This window comes from Lissotriton vulgaris, chromosome 2_1 (genome assembly GCF_964263255.1).
Source record: "Lissotriton vulgaris chromosome 2_1, aLisVul1.2, whole genome shotgun sequence".
In the NCBI taxonomy this organism is placed as follows: domain Eukaryota; kingdom Metazoa; phylum Chordata; class Amphibia; order Caudata; family Salamandridae; genus Lissotriton; species Lissotriton vulgaris.
In genome coordinates, this window is record NC_141687.1 from 701,994,870 (window position 1) to 702,022,331 (window position 27,462).

The following is a 27,462-nucleotide window of genomic DNA, read 5'->3' on the forward strand; positions in this document are numbered from 1 at the left end:
GTATATTCAGAGGGTTTGACCCAAAGTCCTCTAGGGCTAGCTTATGTAGCCAAGCCTTTATGTAAGCATATAAAGGAATCCTTTCAGCACACAAGCCCTCTAACAGGCCTTGTTGCCGTTCCCTATAAGGCTCTATCTCTTCCATTGCCCACACTCCTAGCCAATACTGGATCGGTCTTGGAGTTGCAATGTTGGAGATTCAAGTGTAGGTCCATTTGGATGTAGAGTGTAGGGGTGCTTTGGGGAATTTTAAACAGTGATTTGACGAAATTATTTGCTGCACTCTCTAACATTTCTAATTTGCAGTGGCCCCAAATGTCTGCTTTATAGAGGCCTGCTACGCATGCTTGACTTCTACAGATTTCCAAGGGGGGAAATAGAAAAATATATGTCCTATTCACAAACCTTATAATAGACCCAGCACAATGCTTTAAGGACAAAGTGCTCTACCTCAGTTGTGCTGTCTATCTATGTGAGTCTTCCAGCTGAACACCCAAATAATCGAACTCACAAACCCTCTCGAGGGCCTCCCCATCTAATAGTATGGTTCGTCTATTTTGCCCTTGCGGCTACCATACACCATGTACTTTGTTTTGTTGTTGTTGATTTCTAGCCCATATTTACTAGAGTATAGGGAGAACATCTCCAGTTTTATTTTTATGCCCAAAGGACGTTTGGACATCAACAAGGTGTTGTCAGAAAATAATAGGCATGGTGTCTTCATGCCTTTGCTTTGATTTTTGAGGAGTCATTCTCTCAAGAAAGAAGGTACTGTAAACAATCGTTAATGAATAAAAGGAAGAGTGTGGCAGCCAATACACACCCTGGATGCACTCCTCTTTGCATTGACAAGACTCAAAACGCTGTATACTCCCCTGAGTGCAACAGTTTCTCCAGCTTGACCAAGTATATAATAAGCAATGTCGATAAAAATTCTGAACTGTGTTGGACCCCCACATCTCATGCTGTAGTATTTCCACATGTCCTCTTTTATGGTTCCTTTCCTCCCTCGTTTATGAGCACTCTTTGGCCCCCTGACATCCCAGGCCCGAAAGAGATGGGGAGACCCGCCAAAAACCTGGGCATTTGGTTTGATGAGGACTTAAGATTTAAACATCACATTAAAAAACTTACTGGCACCTGTTTTGCGACCCTAAAAATGCTTCGCAAATTCTTTCCCTTGCTTCCTAGAGAAGCAAAGGAGTCTGTTGCGCGAGCACTTATACTGTCCAGGCTGGACTATGCTAATGCATTGTTCAGTGGAATCCCCTCTTACCTGGTCAAACGCCTGCAAATCATCCAGAACGCGACAGTCCGTCTTTTATTTAACATTCCTAGATGGAAGAGCGTTCGTGCGGAGATGCGCACACTTCATTGGCTCCCGGTTGCACAGCGCATCCGGTTTAAGTCACTGGTTCTGGCGTTTCGTGCTATCCATGATCAAGGCCCCCAGTATCTGAGAAAAAGATTCATCAGCTACGTTCCCGCTAGGACTCTGAGATCCTCCACTATGTTTCAACTATCCCTCCCCCGTTTCAAGCGTGCCAGACTTGGTGGTCAGTCGATTGCGGTGGTCGTGGCTCGCGCCTGGAATGCTCTTCCTCTTCACTTGCGCTCCACACCCACTGTAGCCGCATTTAAAAAACTTTTGAAGACTTATTTGTTTAACAGTGCTATGTAAGAGTTCCTTACTTCTGTGAGGGTCTGCTTTCTGCCTCCTTTTATTCCCCCCGCGCCAGGATACTCCCCAGTAGCAGAGCGCGCTATAAAATGGTTTATAATAATAATAATAATAATAATAACATGTGCCATCCGCTCATTTTTAGGGTTAAATGCTATACCATGCAGTTGGTGTTACTATCATAGATTTGGGGAGGTGTATTGGTGCCTTAGCTAAATATAAGGCATGTAAGGGACCATTGCTGTGGTGAAACTGGAATTCCAGCCTGTGAGCTGGATCCAGACTATCGCTGAATATCCAGTCATTAATGCCAGGAAGTTGTGTGGCTCCAGTAGTAGAATTGGACTGCCGTCATCCCCAAGCCATACATGGATGTTGAGTGCCGACAATTAGCCATTGATTTGTGGCTGCACATCTGCCCAAATACATTTCCTTAAATTTGAGTGCATGGCATTAGGAAGGGAAAAAGGGACAGTGTATTGGAAGTTCGAAATATATATAAGAGCTTAGGGAGTGCAGTCATTTTTATGAGTGCTACATTGCCCTTATTGAAAGTAGAAGAGTCAGCCACCTAAGAAGATAATTGGCAGTTATGGCCTTAACAGGGGGAACATTGAGATCCCATGTGAAATTTCGGGAGAGGGCAGCCTCCAACTCCAAATACTTCAAATTGTGTTGTCTCTGTGAGAGGTGCTAGAGTCGGTTTATGTGAATTTACTTTTATTTTGACAGCAGTCTCTGAGAAAGGCATGCACTTGTCAATTTCAGGGCTCAGGTAAAGAGGAGCATATCATCTGTATAGGGGGAACACAGTATTCAGGAAAGTTATCCCATTCAAAGCCCAATATTTTCACGTCTCTATGCAGACATTCTGCCAAAGGCTCAATGGCCAAATAAAATCGGAGGGGAGAGGTGGAACATTCCTGTCTCACATCCCTCTCAATTGGAAATGGATTGGGTTGCACTCCATTAACTCTTATCCTGGTCCATGGTTCTGAATAGAGGGTTTTTTCAAAAGCTAAACACTCAATTCATTCATTTTTTCATGAACTTGGAGCAAGAAAGACCACCCAACAGAATAAAACGCTTTCTCAAAATTCAGTAGGAGAAAGGTATGGGGACTGTGAAGCTGCTGACATTAGGCCTAATCAAGTGTAGCCGCCTAAGGCAATGATGATGGCCTCTGCCCGGCATGAATCCATTTTGGTTGAGATGGATCAGAGTATGGAAGACATTCTTGGTGTCAAGGTTAATAAGTGAAATTGGGTGATAAGATGGTCAGAGTTTTAGAGTTTTGCCTGACTTAGGAATTACTACTATTGTAGGTCACTTAGCTCTTGGGACAAGTGATGTAAACAATGAGTGAGATTGGCAATGGTCAGAGAGAGGATTTTCTTATAAAAGTCTACTAGGAAGCCATTAGGCTTAAAGGTTTTCCCACATTGTAAATCAGTGGTAGCTTCTTCCATTTATTGAAGGGACATAGGTAGATCTAAGTTTGCTTAGTTTATTGGGTACAGTCGATTGATTGAGATCAGATAATGGCTGCATACATGTGGTATATCGTAATTTGTAGTGTGATGTGAATGCATTTGAAGTGCCTAGTGCATCTGTAATTGTATTGTGCAAACATCTTTAACAGGCAGAACTACTCAGGACACTGACTTTTTGGCAGCTCATTTATAGAGGAGCCTACCAGATTTTTTGGCAAATTCATATATCCAGCTTCAGAATCTAGCCTCATCTTTCTGGCAGTGTATAGAGCAGCCACCTTAAAATGGGTTTTATGCTTTCTTGTTGCTTGAGCAGGGATGGGGTTCTAATCTTGGCAACCTCTTGTTCCAGATTCAGTTGCAAAGTGACATAACCAACATCTTGGCTCTGCCTTTATGCTCTGCCATTGCCATAATCGTCCCTCAGATCACAGTTAAAATTGCCTCCAATTATGAGTCTGTTGAAGGGTGCATCAACAAGAATAGCAGTGAGGACTCTTATGTAATTGCAACCTCTGAAAATGTATATGTAGCATTCACACAGCCAATAAGGAAACGCTGGAACAACTTCCCATACTAACAAGAATAAAAGCTTCCCATCCCCCACCCACCCCCTACCCCCCAAGTCCCTCTTGCCCACATTTACAGCCCTAGAGTATCTGTTGCCCATGGTATCTGTAAAGAAAAAAAACAAGCCTTAATTTGTAACTTTAGAAGTCTAAGCACAGTGAGTGTGAAATGTACTTGAGGTGAGGGAGTACTAGTTTCTGCTCAGAACTCCACTACAAGTGTGTTGCTGTAGTTGCCATAATGAGAGTCTTTTGTTTGTAGTTCCACATGCCCAAAAGGGTCCCTGGCAAGTGACTCGATCAACAGGATGTATAAAGTTAGGGGGTATGAGTCAAGGAAATTTCAAATTGAAAGCATATGGAGGTGAAAGTTAGTGTGACCAACTAAGTGTATGCCTGGTCTTGTGAAGCAGGCTCGTCTATGTCCCCATTGCCACAACCTCTTCCTTTTGCTGTATATCATGGTGGAAACCATGCCATACAGTGTGACTGGACCTCCTCAGCTGATGTAGTTGAATTTGATGTTCATCGAGCTGGTGCACACGCCCTTCACATGCACTTTCTGAAGTGTTAAAAATGTGATTTACCCTCATGCAGGACCTTGAACCGGGTGTGCTAGATCAGCATGTACATAAGCTGCATTGCCTTAAGTGTTTTCTTGACTTCAAGAAAATACCTACGTTGCTGTTGAACCTTAAGGGTTTATTCTGGAAAAATCATTATGGGGTTATCAAAAGGATGTACAGTTATTTATCTTGCTGCTCAGAGGATAGCATTGCAACCTTTGTAATTCAGGAGACAAACTATGAATGGCCTCAGTGGGTTGTACGGTGGATCCTTGGTAGCCAACAAGTGATAAGCACACTCCACCAGAAAACACTGTTAAAGTTCTCCTCTGGGACCAATAATTGGAGCCATGCGGGGATTATTTGGGTGGGCTGAGATCCTTCTGTTGTTTTGGGCTTACCCACAATCCCAAACTTTTTGGTGCATCTATGTCCCTCTACATATTCTGCCTGGTGTTCGAATTCACTCATAGTTTTTAGGACTTGAGTAACCTGCCATTGAAGGGTTTGTATGGCTTCATCTGTTCCGGAGAACCTGTTCTTCCTCTCCATCACTCTGTCAACAACATTACGGCGGAGGAGGGTGAGATCCAGACCGACCTCCCTGATCTTAGTCTTCAACGAGCAGCAACTGTCTTTTATAGCTTGCAGAATCATGCAGTGGCCTTGCTTGTTGTTGTTTCCTGGGTAGTGAGTGGGAGTCTGTAGGTGCTGTGGGCTTAGTATATTTATTGATGGTAGATTGTCCCCCCCAGTGCGTTTGGTTTGTCCTTGCCTATGAAGAAATGTGGTCAAGAGAGCATGATGGCCTGCAGCCAATACTTATGTAGGGGCAAGTGTACTGACTTACTGGAAACCCGTGGCGAGATATCATAAGAGCCCCACTTGTTTCTGGCTCATCCGTATAAGTTTCTAATGGGGATGCATCTGAGTCTTGTGGGTCTAACAAAAGTGCATCACACTGACTACGATTGTTTAGTTGAATGAGCCCGCACAACACCCATTACATCCACGGGAGGGACCATGCAGTTCTTTGCAGAGCAAAAGGGGGCCCAAATAATGAGGACCCTAACATCACAGCAATTTAATAAATCACTTTTCAGATCTTCCACCCTTATAGTTAAGTAGGGGCATGGAGTTCAGCAGACTATACTTTGACCAAATTTGCTACACATAGCACCCTGTGTTGCTGCTGCCAGAACAGTGCTACTGTTCACCTTGAGTATCTTTTGTGGAACCAGGACCTAGGAAGCAGGTCTCCAGGGTGATTGCATCCTCACTGTGCAGCAGGGTCACCATGTGAAGCCCATTCCTCCTTTTACAGCTCTGCAGAGATTACGATATACAGTGGCCACACAGGGCCCATCATCTGATCTAGTATGCCCCAGTCTCCAGAGGCAGGAACGACCCCAATATCAATAAATGGGATTCCCACCTCAGATACTGTTTGAGTCAGTACCTTAGTGCCCACCACAGGCCACTCTACCTCAGAGCTCAAAAGTGCCATGTCCACAGAGCAATGATTGTACAATTTACCAAGGACTTATTCCTCATATGCAGCTGGGCTCAAATCCCCTGCGAACAGCCTTCAGTTTCACAGCAGTCCTGCCCCCAGGGATACACGACAGACATCTTCGAATCTCAGCCCAGACCAAGAGTCTATTTCTGCTGCCATTGCACTGCTGCCAAGTCCTCTAAACCAGGTTCCGCTGAGTTGGGCAATTACACTCATGTGACCATAGGTACGATTTTGTCTGGCGCCAGGAAGTTAAGAGGCCAGATTAGGTTGGATTATAGGTGTGGCTTCAGGAGCTGGGTTTTAACGCATGTTGTTGGCCATCTTGCCACACCCCATCATCTTACTTTTGATTCCCTTTGCTTTCACTACTTTCATCATTTCTGACATTATTACCATCTGCAGTATTAGAGAGTCCTGCATTGTTTTGTTAGTCTTAACTGCTCACTATATATCTTGCTCTTGCCAGAAGCTTTCTCCACCCTACCCACTCAGTAGCGGCATATTTCCATGTCATTTTCTGCATTTCACATAGCTATCATTTCTATTTTCAACCCTCCTGTGCTTTGATTAAGTCCTGGATTGTGGGTTAGAAGGATTCTCGTCATCTGAGGGCACAACCTCTATATGGTGTACCTTGCTCGCTACCATAAATTCTGTGATGTAGTCAAGGTCTAGTCAAAATTGTTCTTTTTTTCTTCAGAAATACCCTTAAGGAAACATAGTTGTGTTCATTCCTCAACATTGGGTTTAGTGCATTCCAAAGCTTTGGGCCTTTAACTGTTACTCTCTTTAAAATGTGTTCAGTGTTTCAATGTGATATAGCTGAACAGAAATTCCTGGTTGAGATGTAAGGGGCTAGCTTTTTGCTGGACTTTTATCCCTAAGAGATGTGTGTGCTGTACAGAGAATTTTGAAATTGTATCTCTCTTCTGTGGGCAAGTCTTTTCAATGCTGGTTTTATGTAGTCAAGCTTTTGGAGTTTCAGTTGCAGTCTAGATGCATAATTTGGTAAATGTGCATCTTCATGGTCAACTTTTTAGGAAGACCATTATACAGGACATTACTATAGCCCAGATGAAGTTAATACAGGCTCTTTTAGAGCAATGATCAATGACATCTTGTCTAGATTTCGGCGTCAATTCTCCATTCTTGTCTACTCTCAGTCATTCCTCCCAAATTGTAAGCCTTCTCCATCAACATGTTGGTATTTTGTATCCATTTCTGTGTAGCGTCTCTTGGCTTCAATAAGACCCATTGTCTTTTTTTTCTTTCCGAATCACTCCTGCACCAAGTTACTATGAACATTTTGATGACTTTAATCAATTGTCATCTCCTGCCTCTTAGCATGCATTTCCATGCTGCCTTTCTGCCCACCCTGCCTCTCTCCTTTCCCCCTTATTTACTCCCTTTTGACCCTTTGTTCCTCCCTTCCTATGCACTTCCTGTGTTTGTGCTGACCTCCATTTCACACAAACATCTGTCTCGGTCTCCTCCTGGCCTGCATCAAGCATGTACTTCTGTGCTTTCTCTTTGCCCTCCCCTGAGTCTAAAAAAAAGGAGTTCATTACAAGTTTTGCCAGAAACCTAATTCAGTGACCACGTCACCTATAATTAATGCCAGCACAGGGGGACAGTACCTTCTAGTCCCTTTTACTTTGTCCTACAGAACTGGTGTTAATGTGCCATTTTATGCATTTTTTGCCTCACATTCTGTCCACTTTTCCCCGATGTATCCTTCAAGGATTTTCGTGGCAAAATATGCTCAGAGAAAAAGTCAGACATACTGTTTTTTCTGCATATATTTTAAATCTATCCAGGTAGAACCCCTCATTTCAGTCCAAATCAGGATTAGTCCAGAGGTTGTAATAAGGACATTGGGGTGTAAAAGTGGCAGATGTCCCTGTTTAGAGTATATTGATATCTTCCCAACATCAACGGGTCGGACAGGGAATCTGCTGGTCTTTGGAAAATGTCTGCATTCACCAATGTTTCAGTATGGCCCATATATATTTCCTTTTCTCACCACTCTTTCTGTATAGCTTGCTACTACCAACTCCCATGATGAGATCAGATTGAATTAGGTTGGGTTAGATTAGGTCAGGTTATGTCCTTTCCTTGGGGAGTTCTCAATTCCGAGTGACAGACTGAGTTGCAGAAATATCAGGATTTTTTTAAATTGTGGAACAAAAAAATCAGGATGCAGAAATATCGTTGACAAGAATATCGATTTTTCAGGTAAGTAATATCGTCTTCAAGAATATCATTGTTGGTAATGTTAGTATAATTGTTGACAATCTTTTTTAAATATATGTTGTAATTTTAAGTGATTTATAAGTTTTATTGAAATGCTAATAGTTATATTGTCATAGGGGTTACTAGGTTTATAGGAGTGTGGGGTGGGAGTTATTTATGTATACTTCATTCAACATTGAATATTAATCGATGATATTAATAATTTAATTGATTATTAATCATGTTAAGTGTGCAATAATTATATTTTGTATGTTATGTATTATGTGAGGGCCGCAGAGTTTGTAGGGGTATAGTGTGGGAAGTTAATTTAGTAATAATTAATTAACAATTAGGTATTCATTCTTCATTATGTAATTGATTATTAGATATGTATATTGTGTAATAGCTATAGTTTTTTAAGTTATATATTCGGTGCAGGCTGTTGGGTTTGTAGGGGTATAGGGTGGGAAGTTAATTAAGTGATAATTAATTACAAATTATTAATAATGTAATGGATTATTAATTATGTAAATTGTGTAATAAATATATTGGCATGTTATATATTAGGTGTGGGCTGTTGGGTCTGTAGTGGTAGACAATGGCAAGGTAATTAAGTTGTAATTAATGAACTATTAATTAACAATTTATTATTAACTATGCAATTGGTTAAATATATACATTGCGTAATAATTATATTTTATAAGTTATACATTATGGGGGCTGCTGGATTTATAAGGGTAGAAGGTGGAAATTACTTAAGCAATAACTAATTAACAATTAATTATGAATGTACTGATATTTATTAATTAAATATGTATATGGTGTAATCATTATTTCTTTTGTTATATATTAGGTGTGGCTGCTGGCTTTGTAGAAGTATAGGGTGGGAAGTTAATTATTAATTAATTAATTATTTATTAATTGATTCTTGACTAATTGATTATTAATAAAGTTAATTAAATTACATTAATTTATTTTAATTACAGTTTAAGTGTGGGCTTCTAGGTTTGTGGAGGTATAGTGTGGTAAGTTAATTAACCTATAAATAAATACATGATAATTATTTAAAATTGATAATTTATTATTACATTGTTTAATTATCATGGTAGTCTATTTCAATATTTTCTAAAATCTTTTGGTTAGTTAATAAAGTTCATGTTTAGAGTTTTATATTTGTTATAAATTACTTTCCCTGCTGTTGCACAGACTGAAGTTGGAATAGTAAATTCAAACCTCAGAAGTTCAACGCTTTCCCTACTGTTGCACTGACTGGAGTGAAAATAGTAAGTCTTACCCCTCTGATGTCCAGTGTCTCTTGCTTCTGTTGCACAGACTGGAGAGGGAATAGTATATTTAATACCTCTGAAGTCCATCACGTTCCCTACTGTTGCACAGACTGGAGTGGGAAGTGAAAATCTTACCCCTCCAGTGGGAAAAGTACATTTTACCCCTCCAAAGTTCATACTTTTCCTACTACTGTACAGACTGCAGTGGGAATAGTAAATGTAATCCCTCAGAAGTGCATCGCTTTCCCTACTGTTGCACAGACAGGAGTGGGAATAGTGAATGTCATCCTTCAGAAGTCCAATACTTTCCCTACAGTTGCACAGACCTGGAATAGTATTTCCGTATTCCCAGACTACAATGCTTTTTTTATATTGTTTAAATATATCTAATATTAGTATTTATTTATTTGTTTAATTTTATAATATTTTTTTATATATATATTTTATATACAGTTGTTATAATATTTTTAGTAAATGTCTTTTTTTGATTTTTATAACATAATTAATGTCCTTCATTTGATTTGTTAATAGTTTATGTTTTTGTTATATATCTATATTTAAATATATATATATATATATATATATATATATATATATATATATATATATATATATATATTACCTACTGGCGGTCGCCAGTAGGTAGTTATAGTTAGGATAATTTTCAATGTTAAATCTCAACATTCTATTTTGAATAACTTTGGCGCCGGTTGACGAATCTGCCTGAAATTTTCAGGAAAATGGTCTCATGGCGGTCCGGTCCTTCCCTGAAAGTTTGGGGGGGATTCGTCAAGCGGGGGCCGAGATAAAAGGGGGGTCCCAAAACGCGTTTTCCCCATGTTAATTTCCATAGGGCGGTCGATTTCACTTTTAGCCCGAACGGCTGAATGGATTTCCACCAAACTTGGCAAAATTGTAGGGACTGGTAGCCCGATGTGCCTTTGCTATGTCTCAAGATATGTGCTCCAGTGGATTTTAAGTAATTAAGGTTCAAAAAAATATATATATCTATAGCCGCGCTCCCGTGCGCGCACGGGAGTGCGCTCCAGGCGCGACACGCGACTTGCGCGCAGGAAGCTGATTGGATCTCAGTTGTCTGTAAACATTCTAAACAGTGCGGAGCGGCCGCCATCTTGTGTCTCGGTAAAATCGAGACAGAAGGGGTTTGAAAAAAAAAGGGGCAAATGACCATAAGGGGGAAGAGTAGACCCCCTCTGACCCCCTAGGTTTGATGTAGGGACTAAAATAGGGTCCTGCAGGGCATTAAAATTTTTTTTTCGTTTTGCGCGGGAATATGCGCTCTCCCGTGCGCGCACGGGAGAGCGCTCCAGGCGCGACGAGCGACTTGCGCGCAGGAAGCTGATTGGATCATAAGGGGGAAGAGTAGACCCCCTCTGACCCCCTAAATCCAGGACTATATTTATGAAGGCCTTGCGCTGTTAGTTTTGCGCTTCCTGTGCGTCAATTTTTGTGACGCACCAGCGGTGTAAAAAAATGCGCATTGTTATGCAATATTCAAAAAGTGACGCATCTATCTAGATGCGTCACTTTTTAAATATAGTGCAACGAGGTACATTTTATTACACTGCTGGTGTTATGCGTCACTTTTCTGTGCGCACTCCTTATGACGTTCCAGATGTGTCATATTTAATGTATGACGAATCATGTTGCAGATACAATATGGCGCAGAGTTTTAAAAAGTGACCCATGTACCTAGATGCGTCACTTTTTAAAAATAGCGTCAGGTATAATGTATGCAGAGGGGGTGTTCCCCCACAAAAAGCTTTGTAATAGCGACGCAGTGAAATGTTTGAGATTTCACTGCGTCACTTTTAGGATGCTGTTGCATCCTTTAAATATAGTGCAACGAGGCACATTTTATTACACTGTTGGTGTGATGCGTCACTTTTCTGTACACAGTCCTTATGACATTCCAGATGTGTCATATTTAATGTATGACGAATCATGTTGCAAGGAGTTACAGATACGTCAGTATTTCTGACATATGTGTAAACATAAAAGTGATGCGAGGCCGGCGCAAAATTTTGACGCAATAGCATCCAAAAAATGACGCAGGCAAATCTCATAGATTTCAGTACGTTGTTATTACCAAGCTTTTTGCGAGGGATTGCCCCCTCTGCATACATTATACCTGATGCAGATACAATATGGCGCAGAGTTTTAAAAAGTGACCCATGTACCTAGATGCGTCACTTTTTAAAAAATAGTGTCAGGTATAATGCATGCAGAGGGGGTGTTCCTTGCAAAAAGCTTGGTAATAATGACGCAGTGCGTCACTTTTAGGATGCAGTTGCGCCAAAATCTTGCGCCTGCTTCTCAGCAAACCTTTCACATGGTGCTTTTTCCATGTGAAAGGACACATTACTGGAGTTGCGTCACTTTTGTGACGCACTCCTGCAATGCGTTACTTTTGTGTTTAGAGATATGTCAGAAATACTGACATATCTGTAACTCCTTGCGAATTGATTAGTCATATATTAAATATGACATATGTGGAATGTCATAAGGAGTGCGTCCAGATAAGTGACGCATCGCTATTTTCACGTAGCGATGCGTCACTTTTCAGAAATGAGGCCTCCAGTTTATTCACTGTGTCATAAATTTCTTTTCTAACACTCACCTTCTTTCAGTCCTCCTACTTCACTTCCTTTCACCTCTCATACCTTTCTGTTCTTTCTTACTCATTCTCCTTTCAATTATCAATGCACTATATTTCACTTACTCTTCATTTTTTAAGATTATAGCTCTTTGATGAGAATTGGAGGTAGTTCTGAAAAGAACTTTTGGTTTTCTTCTTTTAACTGAAGAGGAACAAAAACAGGGAATAGAAACTGCTCAACAGGAGCAAAAAGAAAAGAAAAAAATTAGGGGTGGGAAGGGCAGTGATGGTTCTCTAATGCCCGAACCATGAGCAGGACACTTTGCTCCCCATAGGTGAGGAGTTGATTGCAGTATCTGCATCTGACGACCCCATGGTTGAATGCAGGTTGGATGTTTGCTACCTGCCCCTGAGATTGGTCTCTTCCAGAAGAAGTTGCTCCTCCTGTTGATGTAGAGGGAACCTCCTGTGCCAGAGCCCTGACACTTTCTCGGGCAAAATTCTGGGGGTGCCTGGTCTCCACATGGCGAATCATCGTGAAGTTGCCAAAAGAGTATTTTTTTAGGGGGTTACCCCGTGACAGGACCTTTTTGCAGATCCTGCACTCTACTTTTGGTGCATTCACCTTCTTCTGGCCTTCTGGAAACTTAAAAAATTTCCAAATGAAATGTCCCTTCACCTTTGGGGTAGGTGGCTCTTCATCAATGAAGTCATCTTCACTGCTGGATGATCTGGCAGCCATGATGAACCAAGAAAAAAGGAGCAGCAAAAAAGCAGGTCTTTCAGTCACAAAAGTGAAAGAAGAAGTGAAGGAAATGGGTGGGGATTTCATTCATTGTAAAAAAAAACTGTTAGCAACCAATGAAAAGTGTTATTTTAGGGTCACATGACCCGACGCGCTTACGCTGCGCGCTCGGGTGCACTTCCGGGTGCGTTTACGCTGCGCGATCGTAGGCGCTTCCGGGGCGCACACGTGGCGCGATCGTAGGCGCTTCCGGGGCGCACACGTGGCGCGATCGTAGGCGCTTTTGCGTGCGTTTAGGAGCCGCGCACGTAGGCGCTTCCGAGGGCACGTACGTTGTGCGCTGAAGTGACGTCATCAATCTTTAATAGAAATGCATAATCATTTTCAATATTAAAAAAAACAAATTTTATTTGTATGGTACGAAATGTTTTGCATTATTATTAACTTTTCATTCATATTTTTTTTTCACGAACGACAGTTGCGCTCTGGGTGCGCTTTCAGATGAGCTCTCGGAGAAGCTTACAGGAGAGCTTAGCTGAAAGCTTCCAGGAGCGCGCACCCAGAGCGCAAAAGAAAAAAATTATAAAAAAAATGAATACTTAAAAAAAACAGCAAATTGTAAAAAAAAAAAAGGTTAGAAACTCGATATACAAAGGAATTAGCATTAAAAAAACCTATGAAATTCACTGAAAAAACCATAGGTTTCACACCAGTTATAGTTAGGAATTAGCATTTAAAAAACCTATGAAATTCACTGAAAAAACCATAGGTTTCACACCAGTTATAGTTAGCTGGAAATTTTACTGATATAAAACCATTGAAATTCCCACGTTATAGTTAGTCGGACTCACTATAACTTGCGCGTACAATGCACTGCTGATGACATCACTCATGACATCACTGATGACACCATCCTTGTGACAGAGTGACAGACCTAATTTCAGTGTAATGTAACGCTTGAAACACATATTCAAAAATAGAAACAAACATTTTCTAAAAAATGGAGATACCCAAACCAGTAACAACAACCAATTCAGTAATTCCACCATCTATATACACATCCACTCATTCACCAACAGTTCTATATAGTCACTCATACATATACTCACTCATCATATGTAGTGATACACCTACACATCCTGTTACACATCAGCAATCATCCAAAAGTTACTCACACACATACTCACACATGCAAATAAACTATTAAACATCCATTTCTTTGCATATACATTTATACACACACTGCCACCTTACTTCTAAGGAAACTTACCCATACTTACTCTCTTAAACAATCACTTATAGAAACACATACTTATTTACACAGGAACTCCTACAATCTCTCACTATATATACTATACTCACTTATATACATCAATACTCACATATACTAGATTAAAACATATGTCGTTACTAATGAAGACACTAGTGAGACAGTCATTCACTCACTAACACACACATATATACACTCATCCACCCATACAGTCCTGCACATATGCTGTCTTCAAAACACATACAAACAGTGAGTCAGTCACCAACCCCATGCAGCCACTTATACACAAAGAGAAACACTGATACAAACATTTAAATATTTAAACAATACTCGCTAATATATGTATTCACTAAGATACACATAATATGCCAGTTACCCAACCAATTTTTTTTAAAAAAACATCCATTTACACACTTATTTAAACATTTATTCTTCCATCGACCTTTACAAATACATATATAAAACAAATTTATTTTTCAGAAAGACACACATTCACTGGATGGTCTCATCAGTGATGTCATGAGTGATGTCATCAGCAGTGCATTGTACGCGCAAGTTATAGTGAGTCCGACTAACTATAACGTGGGAATTTCAATGGTTTTATATCAGTAAAATTTCCAGCTAACTATAACTGGTGTGAAACCTATGGTTTTTTCAGTGAATTTCATAGGTTTTTTAAATGCTAATTCCTAACTATAACTGGTGTGAAACCTATGGTTTTTTCAGTGAATATATATATAGATATAGATATAGATATAGATATAGATAGATAGATATAGATAGATAGATAGATAGATAGATAGATAGATAGATAGATGCTATATATATATATATATATATATATAGATATATATATATATATATCTATATATATATATATATATATATATATATATATATATATATACATATATATATACACACATATGCTTTCTTATGGTAGTAAATAAAAAAACACAAATATTGTGATATAATAAATTCATTTTTTAATAATAGTGGTATATTTTATATGTATATATAAACATACGCACATATATATTCATGTGTTTGTTTATATATGTATATATTTATATATAGTATTAAATTAAATGTTACTTACATTTATTTAATGTACATTATGTTAATGTTGTATATTAAAAGATTTAAGATTTACTATTTTAAACTATATATATGATCAAGGCTACCCAACCGAAACATTAGGAAAAGGGAAGATGGCGCTGCAGGACTGTGCAAGAGCTTGAGTGGCAGTATTGGGCCTCATAACGTTGTTTTGCATTGCAAGTGCTTTTTTTGGTATGTTCCATGCCCATTCTCAATGAGGCCGCCCTGAAGGGTCCTGGGCTCCAGAAATGGAAAACAGTTTTTGGGATATCAATTGAGGAGCCTGACTCACTCACGCTCCCTACCTACAGAGGTTATGCTAATGAGCAAAAATGGGATGCGTTTGGAAGGGTTTCGAGCCGGATGATTCCTGCGAAGATCGTGCTGCAACAGAGAGTTTCTGCTGGTTGCACGCAGAATGAAAACACTGCGGAATTTTCACCTGATTGCTTTTATATTTTTAAACCACTTGAGCATCAGTGCAAACATTGAGCATATACGTCCAACAAGGCTCTAAAGTATGGACTTCCAGTTTTCCCATCTTGGTATTACCATTGCACTGTGGGAGTTGATGTTTTCAAGTCAAGTCACATGATTAAAAATAACCTTTGAAATAGCACGCCAAAGCACACGTCAGGGTCTCCTTCCTCCTGTGATCAAGGCTACCCAGCTGAAACGTTAGGAAAAGTAAAGATGGCGCTGCAGGACTATGCAGGAGCTTGAGTGGCAGTATTGGGCCTCATAACGTTGTTTTGCATGGCAAGTGTTTTTGAGGGATGTTCCTTGCCCATTCTCAATGAGGCCACCCTGAAGGTTCCTGGGCTCCAGAAACTGAAAACTGTTTCTTAGATATCAATTGAGGAGCCTGACTCACTCACGCTCCCTACCTACGGAGGTTATGCTAATGAGCAAAAATGGGATGCCTATGGAAGGGATTCGAGCAGGATGATTCTTGCGAAGATCATGCTGGTCACACGCAGAATGAAAACACTGCAGGATTTTCACCTGACTGCTTTTATATTTTGAAACCACTTTAACATCAGTGCAAACATTGAGCATATACTTCCAACAAGACTCTAAAGTAAGGACTTCCAGTTTTCACTTCTTGGTATTACATTGCACTATGGGAGTTGATGTTTTCAAGTCACGTGATTAAAAATAACCTTTGAAATAGCACGCCAAAGCGCACATCAGTGTCTCCTTCCTCCTGTGATCAAGGCTACCCAGCCGAAATGTTAGGAAAAGGGAAGATGGCGCTGCAAGACTGTGCAGGAGCTTCAGTGGCAGTATTGGGCTTTATAACGTTGTTTTGCATGGCAAGTGCTTTTGTGGGATGTTCCCTGCCCATTCTCAATGAGGCCACCCTGAAGGGTCCTGGGCTCCAGAATCAGAAAACAGGTTTATGGATATATATATATATCGCTGGTGTTGAGAGTGCTCTAACAGGAGCTGCTTTCCACCTAAACTTGAAAACTACCCAGAGTTCTCTGCTTCTTTTTTGCATAATTTATGTGTCACTCTATGCCTGAAAGGGTTTTATTTTGACTTATACTGGGTGCTCCCTTGTGTCTGGACAAAGCTATACCTCTCTGAAGATCTCTAATTAGAGCGAAACACTGTGTCAGGAGTTGCTTTTACTCATTCCAGTTTGGCTTGAGTTGGTATTTAAGCATTTCAAAGCTGTAATACTGTGTCTGGGGAGATAAATGGCTTTTGTCATTTTACAGCTCGGCAAGTACAGCACTGTGCTAGTCCTATGCTTGAAGACTTTGCTGTAGAAATGGCAAAAAACGTTGTCCTTTTCTATCTCGGCGTGGATGGCACTTTGCTAATCCTATGCTTAAAGACTTTGATAGAAAAACAAACCGTTGAGGTGAGCAGATCGAGAGTATCGCTGGTGTTGAGAGTGCTCTAACAGGAGCCGCTTTCCACCTAAACTTGAGAACTACCCAGAGTTCTCTCCTTCTTTTTTGCATAATTTATGCGTCACTCTATGCCTGAAAGTTTTTTATATATATATATATATATATATATATATATATATATATTCACTGAAAAAACCATAGGTTATAGACCATATATAGTTAGGGATTAGCATTTAAAAAACCTTATTTTATTTGCACAAAACCATTGAAATTCCATATATAGTTAGTTGCACTAACTATATATCGCGGACCCGCAATCCACTGCTAATGATGTCACATATTACATCATTCATGACATGGTCAGTGACATCACTGATGACATCACTGATGACATCTCAAATGACATCACTGATGACATCACTGATGACATCTCAAATGACATCACTGATGACATCACTGACATCTCATTTGACATTACTGATTACATCACTGATGATATCATTTATGTGATAATACATCTTCAGACTCTAATATAACCTTTGATACACTCAGTGTAAACAGGCACTCACAGACTGTCACACATCCATGGAGTTACTCACACACCTATTCAGTCATGCAAAGAATCAATCACATCTCCATTTCCTTAACTATACAGTTATACACACCTTACTTATTCAAACATATACTAACACATATTTACTCTCTTATACAATCCTTGATACAAGTTCACAATGATTCATACAGCCACTCTCACATTCACTGACTCTTATGTTCAGTTATTTATATATGTCAACTCTCACATGGAGTGTGTTTTACATATGTACTTACTTTGACATGTAGAACTGAGATATCCATTCACTCACCAATATACTCATGCACACAGTCAACTGTCCATACAGCTGTTTCTACATGCACTTTTGAACCCATACACCTAGGGAATCAACCGCTCACACATCTATGCACAGAGTTATACACCTCCCAGCCACCCACACACACACTCAGTCTCCCATACAAATACTTGGGCAACCATTCAATAACCCATATAGGTACTGATATAGCTACTGATTTAAACATGCAGCAGTTTACAGAAGAACATAAATATTGATTGCCAAATTAAGACACTTTAATCACTAACCCATGCACTCAGTGAGACACATTTAATCATTCTCTCATACAGTCAGTCATGCACCTACTAAATCCTTCATCCAGACACTTATACATCCACTCATTCTTCAATATGTAAGACATATTTTAACTTTACAGAAACATACAGTCACTGGGTGTTGTCATCAGTGATGTCATCAGTGATGTCATTTGAGATGTCATCAGTGATGTCATCAGTGATGTCATTTGAGATGTCATCAGTGATGTCATCAGTGATGTCACTGACCATGTCATGAATGATGTAATATGTGACATCATTAGCAGTGGATTGCGGGTCCGCGATATATAGTTAGTGCAACTAACTATATATGGAATTTCAATGGTTTTGTGCAAATAAAATAAGGTTTTTTAAATGCTAATCCCTAACTATATATGGTCTATAACCTATGGTTTTTTCAGTGAATTTTCAAGGTTTTGTAAATGCAAATTCCTAACTATATATGGTCTATAACCTATGGTTTTTTCTGTGAATTTCATTGGTTTTTTAAAAGCTAATATCTATAGCTGTAAAATATATTCTTTATTAAGTGACGTATCACGTAGCCCGTGAGACGCCTCATGATGCATCGCATAACCGTGACGTATCGTCTCTGCAGCGCAAACCAAACCCAAAACGTAAGCGCGCCAGAACACGCTTAAAGATATATATATATTTTTTTAACCTTAATTAGACAAAATCCACATGTGCACATATCACAAACGTTCAAAAAACACAATATGTCGGACTCCCGTTACGCTGCCGGTTAGCTGCCCGGTTAACGTACCAGGAAGCACCTTTACCGCGAAAAATCGCAAATTTTTTTTTCCCCCCCCCAGGGAACTTTAATAGCCCCCTCATCAATCCTAGGGGTTCAGGAGGGGTCTGCCTTACCCCTTTCATTCATTTACACCTTTTTTTTTCCACCTCTTGTCTCTCGATCCCACAGAGAGACAAGATGGCGGCCGCTCCAGACTGTTTACAATGATAACAGCCAATCAGCTTCTCCTCAGACTCCCGTTACACTGCCGATTAGCTTCCCGGTAGCTGCCCGGTTAGCTGCCCAGTTCGCGTACCAAGACGCGTCTCTACGGCGAAAAAATCGGATTTTTTTGTTTGGTTTTTTTTGGCCCCACGTGGCTTTATAATATCCCCCTCATCAATCCTAGGGGGTCAGAAGGGGTCTACCTTGCCCTCTTTCCTTCATTTCCCCCTTTGTTTTGGCCTCCTCTTGTCTCTCGATCCTACCGAGAGACAAGATGGCGGCCGCTCCGGACTGTTTACAATATTGACAGCCAATCAGCTACTCCTCAGACTCCCGTTACACTGCCGGTTAGCTTCCCGGTTAGCTGCCCGGTTAGCTGCCTGGTTCGCGTACCAAGACGCGTCTCTACGGCGAAAAAATCTGATTTTTTTTTTTTTTTGGGTTACACTGCCGGTTAGCTTCCCTGTTAGCTTCCCGGTTAGCTGCCCGGTTAGCTGCCCGGTTCGCGAACCAAGACGCGTCTCTACGGCGAAAAAATCGGATTTTTTTTTTTTTTTTTGGGGCCCGGCGTGGCTCTATAATATCCCCCTCATCAATCCTAGGGGGTCAGAAGGGGTCTACCTTGCCCCCTTTCCTTCATTTCCCCCTTTGTTTTGGCCTCCTCTTGTCTCTCGATCCTACCGAGAGACAAGATGGCGGCCGCACCGGACTGTTTAGAATGTTGACAGACACCGGAGAGCCAATCAGCTTCGCTTCGCAAAGTTCCGATACGCGAAAAGTTCGCGAACCGGAGCGCTGCCCGGAGCGCTGTTACAGATATATATCTTGATTTAAACGTTAATTTCTCAAAATCCACTGAAGCACATATATTGAGACCTAGCAAAGGCACATCGGGCTAACAGTCCCTACAATTTTGCCAAGTTTCGTGCAAATCCATTCAGCCGTTCGAGCTAAAAGTGAGTCCAACCGCCCTATGGAAAACTCAATGTTAAAAACGCGTTTTGGGACCCCCATTTTTTCTCAGCCCCCCCTTGACGAAACCCCCCCAAATTTCCAGGAGCTGCTCAGAAACAAAATGTGCCATTTTCCTGAAAATTTCAGCCGATTCCGTCCACAAACGCCAAAGTTATTAGACATAGAATTTTCAGAAATCCCATAGGGAAAAAATCCTAACTATATATACCTACTGGCGACCGCCAGTAGGTAATATATATATATATATATGTATGTATATATAAGAAACCAAGATTCTGGTACATCACCAGTCACGCTCGCGAGTGGGTCGGAGTAGGGCTCCCGGTCACCCACTATCTTCACCAAAATAATCCATTCAATCGAACAGACGTCTCCGACACTCGAAAGTTGCTGTGCACATAATATTTAATCAGCAGGAAAACAACGCGTTTCGCAATACAGCTTGATCACGTTTAACCTGATCAAGCTGTATTGCGAAACGCGTTATTTTCCTGCTGATTAAATATTACGTGCACAGCAACTTTCGAGTGTCGGAGACGTCTGTTCGATTGAATGGATTATTTTGGTGAATATATATATATATAAATATATATATATATATATATATATATATTTGGCTATATCGCATGGAATAAATACTGTTCTTTGATCCAAATCCCACGGAGTCGGTGCCTGTTTCTTTGATCACGGAAGCAGGATTGGAGGACCGAATATATATATATATTTTACCAAACAAACAGTCTGTGGCTGGTCTGCTCGTTGCTAGCAGGTGCCGGTCTTGGGGCCAGACAAAGCCTCATGTAACAAAGATTAGAAAAGACCGCACTCCAGAAGCCAGTACAGTTCCGTGAAGCTTGTTTTATTCAAGGTTAAATTCCGCCACCATTCACCTTGGTGGTGGAATTTATGCTTGAATAAAACAAGCTTCACGGAGCTTTACTGGCTTCTGTAGTGCGGTCTTTTCTAATCTTTGTAGGTGAATATAAATATATATATATATATATATATATATATATATATATATATATATATATATATATATATATATATATATATATAAGTATGGTTTTTTTCGATATTTTTTGTACTTACTTCTATAAGTAGAAGTTAAAAATATTTTTCTAATACATTTTCTTTACACAGTATTTCTTTGTGATGATATTGTTGTGCTTGATATTATGTCAGTGATCCGACAACTTTACCTTTACACAATTAAAGCTTTTGCTATTAAATTGCTAGATGCTATGCAAGCAACTCATTAACATGCATTGTCTTTTAAGGCCGGTGCTTTTAAAATCTTAAACCATGAATCTAAACGCAACAGAAATCATTCACTAGGCTTTGCTTAAAATTGTTTTTTAAACAACATGTAATTACATAGACAAATGAATGTTGAAAGAACGTGTGTTTACATAAATTGGATGCAAAATCAGCATACTAATGCCCATAAAATTGCCTAAAAAGAATCTCTAACATCATTTAATAACCAAGACCATTTTCAGATAATAAATGTCATTAAAAAGGAGGCTGTTTAAAATACCAGGATATTGTAAAAACTCTCTAATCAGAAACAGCAAAATGTTCATTCATAAATTAACAGTTAGAATGCATTTCATACAATTTGTTTGACACTGCTTACAATCAACCTGAACCATCAGAATGTCATCGGGATTTTACGTAATGCGCCCACCTATAGAATTAAAATGCACGTAAATGCGTGACCGTAATGTATTTTTGGTTGCCATTTGAAAAGCGAGTGAAAGAGATAATTACCTTTATACCAGAGTAACCTTTATGCAAGACTTTTGCATTGAATTTGCATCTAGTTTGGCATCCCACTATTATATGTTCAAAACATGAAAACAACGCTAATGCATCCCCCTTTCCTTCAGTAGTTTCACATTTTTCACTCTATTCCGTTACATTTTAGTTGGCTTACTTTTACCAAAGATACGTATGAATATTTGTATTAGCAATTATATTTGTACATCAGCTTTGAATTCATGCCCTAGTGTGTTCCCCATCATTCTATGTCGCATATTTTTAATTTAAAAGTCACTTTTTTCCACAATAGTTAGCCTCAGTCAAACAGGCTAAATGAAACCTCTATCATACTGTAGTGTAAGTTTCTCCTTTGGCATAGCTCTACAAGGTGTATTTTCCCGCCACTGGTGACACAGGTGAACTCGATTCAATACACCAGCGATGAATATGAAAGACAGATTACTGTTGCACCCCAAAACACTATTCAATGTGTAATTGATATAGAAGTATTGCTTTTGGGGTACTAACAATCCCATAAAGGGATCAGGAGCACAGAGGAAACAGTAACCAACCGTATTTCGTTATTCACTGCATCATGCACACAGGACTAAGAAGAGTGAACACTTTAATGTTAAAATTATTTATTACTATAAAAACAGTCAGTTTTTGGTTCATCTAAAACTACTAAAAGAATTTTATAAAAGCAACAAGAAGGCACATTGTGAATAACGAGATTAACGCGAACCTTTCTAGCATTGATAAAATATCTTTAAAATACTCGGAGAGCATGGAAGGCAGAGCAAATTGCAGGCTAGAGTTTCTTAGTGAGAAGAGATGCACTGTGTACCTTGTTAACAGCAAAGGCTCTCTTTATGAGCAGAGGCGTGAAGATAGTGGTCCCCACGAAGGACAAACACATTCTGTGGGTTTCCTCCAGGTTTTAGCTCAATCAGCATTAGGCTGCAGGCATATGCTAAGTGTGAATTGTGCCGGCAGTAGGTGAGACCATCTTTTGCTATAATCTGGGCAAAGGACCTCTCCTGACAAGGGTGAAGTGGTCATCAATTGGCATAGGGCAGCGCTGCATGTCTTTTTGCGATGCTGACCGACATCAATTTGAAAGGGCAGGAATGACCGTATTTATGATGTATGAAGCATTCCTGTCCTATATGCCAGTGCCAGCGTACAATTGGTATCTAGCACTTATACAGGCTTCCTTGCACCGTGTTTGTTGCCAGGATTGTTTTTGTGCAGGATGGGGAACAAAAATAATCCCAAGAGACTTTTTCCTCATTCTATGTGTGCTGCAGAATGCAGCACACATGGAAAGAGATAAAATCTAGGAGAAGTGAAAATATTTCTCCTCGTTACGCCTGTTCTTTGGAGGTGTAAGGTTTTGGCGCTGCCCCTGGTTTATATGATTTTGTAACTCTGGGGCAGCGTCAAAATCCCTGGATTGCTTCCTTGATTCAGATTAGGACAAGAAGGCACTTTGGCCAGTCTTGCCTTTCTCCATATCTATGAGGCCATTCAAAGCCATGCAGAGTCGCTTTGTGTCACCTCATAGATACAATTGAGAGGCCTGTGCCACCGGAGCATCAAAAAAAGTGACGCTCCGGTGAAGCAGGCCTTTTGTAATTAGACCTCTAAATCTTATCATTGGAATTTCTGACATAAGTTTAAGAATGTCTGACATAGGTTATGTGCATCAAGGTATAGATCCTAGACGATTCCTTATAAACATATATGATAAAAAGAGGTCAATTAAGCCTATACTATTTTGGTTATATCTATGTCTGTATGTGTTCTTAATTAACCTGGGCATTATTATTATTATTATATTTCTTATATAGCGCTAGAATCGACCCCCGAAGGGGTATCTCCGCGCTTGCCTTGGAAACCAGTCCTGGTTTGTCCCTGTGAGATAGCCCCTACAGGGCATCCCCCAAGGTGAAAGCCAGGCATCCCTCCGCGGGGGCCGTTGTGGAGATTAAGCAAGCTTAATGCCCAGAGTTGCAGAGTGTGAACCCATGATTAGGTCAGGCACCGAAGCGAGAATTATCGAGTCCGTGGACATTTGAGCTCAACACCCTGCCGCGTCAGGAATCAAACCCTGGTCCCGGGTCTGACCTCTGCTTTAGGGTCTGCCTGCTCTAACCAGTGAGCCACACTTCTCCACATGATGGAAAATAGACATTTGACCCTGAAACATTTTCCCATTGATGGTCGTATCTGTTTCAACAATCAGATGGCTTGATGCTTACACAGTTCTTAGCCAGAGAAGGTCAGATGACAACTGCATTTAATGGCAGACATGACAATGATTCTGCATAAATTGCGAAAGATGGTGGCCTCCTTTAGTCAAGATAGAGACAGGCCCATATAAAATGGATTTGATCCTTAGGGACTTTATGTCAATATTTCCCTACCAAACAATAGAAATTATTTATTTTTTACTACCTTTCTCTAGCAAAGGTTTGTATTTCAATTTATGAAAAATGGGTGTCACAGGGTGAACGATGAGCTGTATGAGAAGTCTGCACAGCCAACCCAATGATTCACTGTATGTTTCACTATGTTTAAAGTCGAGCATTTGTTTAATGGTATCATAACATTGTGTTATATTCTGTTTCGCGCTATAGCTTTATTAGAGAAATCCATTATTCTATTAGTCATAGCTTACAGCACAGGGAGAAGGTATTTAAATGTTGTCAACGTAGTCAAGTAGCTATATTGCTACTGAGCATACAGAATATGATTTCAGAGTTTCCTCATGCTGGATAGACCAGTGCCACCATTTTTCAGAATTAATAAATGCCTGAAGTGACTTACATGTTTAAAAGGTTAGTAAAAGTGAAATCAATGTGGTGGTTATTAAATGAGATGGTCATTTAGAAAATGAGGATCATCAAATCCTTTTAATAAAACATTGGCGCCATGGTCCCAGTTATAGAAGCATATAGTAAAGTAATAGAGAAAGAATGGCTTTATGGTATGAGCCAGTAACTTAGGTATCCAGAAACATATATACAATCTTTGAAACAGCCTGTTCAAACAATAGGACAAACTTGGATATGCCTTAAATTTAATCTAATCTAAAAAACAATGATGAAAAAGTAACAGTGAAATTTCTGAATTCCTGGCTGGCAAAACTAAGGGTCTGATTACGTTTTTGGCGCTGCGGAAGTGAGGCAGCAAACCACCTCCACGCTCCCACACCTCCAAACTCAGACACCAGATTGCGTGTTTCCTCATAGTCTGGCGGGCAGTCCTTTGGCATTCCCATGGAAGTGCCTTTCAAAAAGGCACTTCAATGGGAACATCAAAGCCTGTTCCTTCACGGCATGGACACTGAAGTACAGGATATGCCGCAAAAGGGGATGCATGCATACATCCCAGGGGCCTGAGGCACTAGAGTACCCTTTAGGGCTGCCTTTGTTTCCTCATTGCCACTTTCTCCAATACGTTCTAACCACTGTGGTAAGGCTTGCAGTGAGTAAACTTTTAATATGCTTGGCCAGTCCCAAGGATTGCAGACCACTGGTGCGGCGGTCCCCAACGGCCACCACACCTCCACTGTGAGTTTGGTGGTTCAATGACCGCCAAACTCATAATTACGCCCACGGCTGGCATATCCACACCTCGAAAAAATTGCTGCCGGAATTGAGATAGGCAAAGTAAATTGACACAGGAATTCAGCCAGCCTAACTCATAATGAGGGCCTATTAGGAAATTATATTGTTTCTTAATGGGTTAAAACGCCTTGTTTTGTATTTTAAACTAAGGTAATCTTATTTAATGTAGATGGGATACAAGTACATTATTTTTCTTAACAGATACAAGCTAAGACATTGTGCGAATGTAACCACTTGCATGTTTGACAGGACATGGTAATCTCTTTGTATCTTTAAGAGTATTTTGAATAACGTGATCCTCTCTTCCTAGCTAATATTTGTAATCTTTTTTTTTAAAACAAACTTTATTTGTCATAACATCACATATGATGCAGAGCTCTTTGACCCAGAAGCATCTGCAGCTCTGATTTACGTAAATTGAATTTGACCATTTTCATAAATTTTCAGAAGATGAAAAACGATACAAATAAAATCAGAACCTCAAAACTGTAACCCCTCCCCAGCCCCCAGCGCATTGTTGTCTATTCATAGCATAGCATAGCATAGCATAGCATAGCATATTCCAGAGCCACACATCACAGCAAGAACCATCATTGTACAATGTAAGATATCATCCCCTTCGAGACAACTTCCTGCCGATGAGCTGCAGGAAAGGGCATAAGCATAAGCAAAAAATAAAGGAAACTAACAATGAAGGTGTGGAGATCACACTGGATCTCTGCTCCGGCCCCCCTGTGGGTGCTCAAGCTCCAGACCTTGATACTCAGCCCAACGCTTCAAGATCTTAAAGTGCTTTCGGGGACACCCCCTGGCCACAAAATGTGGGATCTCCAGACCCATACAAAAGTCTAGACCATTTTTCTAAGCAGAGACAGAGGGAGCCACTGTTGCCTCCCAAGCCCTAGCAATGTTTTTTTTTGGCAGGCTAAAGCCCAGAAGCATAAGATGGAGCTTTTAAATATTGCCCCCGATCGCTTCCATAACATGTAGGAGGACTAGCTTTGGTGAACTGGGAAGCTCCTACCCCAGCACTTCAGAGAGACAGGCCAGCACCCCCCTCTAGAATCTCTCTAATGCAGAGCAATGCCAGACTGTATGCAACAGGGTCACATCCTCGTGTTTGCACCCCGTTGCCCTGAGGCACAAGTGAGCCCTATGTTTCCTCTCTGCCATGGTTTTCATGGCGTACCCAGCACCATAAAAAACATGGCAGAGAGGTAACATGTAATATGTTTGACGGGAACTCAGTGGTCCCACCAAGCATATTGTGGCCTCAAAACAGCAGGGCCACTGCCAGGGATCCCTGATCCATGATGGTTATTGCGGTCCCAAGGTGGCCTGCATGCCCTTGTCATAATAGGGTTGATGGAAGACCAATCTGGCTGTGCCGCAGAGAGTCTGGCACTCTGTGGACCGCCAGACTCGTAATGAGGCCCTCCTTCGCAACTTTTTTCTTCTCACTGTCTGATATTTCGTACTTTGACAGAATGAGAATTTGAACAAAGGCAGGGCCTATGAGTAGTGAAAGCAAATTTTGGGTACTTATATGTTGCGATGACTCGAATCAAAATGTCACATAGACCTAATTCTTTCTGCAAATCTTCCAGTGATATTTAATTGAACTAATACCTATGTACTCACTCCCAAATTGGAGTGCTATGACAATATTTTGAATTATTGTAATCTTGGCTCAAATGGGAATCCACCTAACATATTCTTGAGGTATAAGGGGTAAACACTCTGTGTAATAGTCCTAAAATCAACAACACCCACCTTCTTCACTATATTCTCTAACATTTACCTTGATTTATATTTTCTAAAAAAAATTTAAAACTTGATTCTGGGATGTTCATTCATTCGAAATGTACTACAGCATTTTGGTCTTATCTGCCTGTCTACTCTAATTGAATAATTGTGATCATTTTAGATATCCTTTTATATACCTTTAATATACAACTTAGTGGAAGTGGATATATTTTCAATATTTTACAATTCATAGGGCACGCAAATAACAC

At 40.2% G+C, this 27,462-nt stretch overlaps 1 protein-coding gene across 1 annotated transcript in view; it reads left to right on the top strand.

Annotated features, from left to right (window-relative positions):
* Nucleotides 1–27,462, top strand: part of GALNT18 (polypeptide N-acetylgalactosaminyltransferase 18) — a 1,615,994-nt gene that overhangs the window by 1,281,245 nt on the left and 307,287 nt on the right. The gene's annotated exons all lie outside the window — the stretch shown is intronic.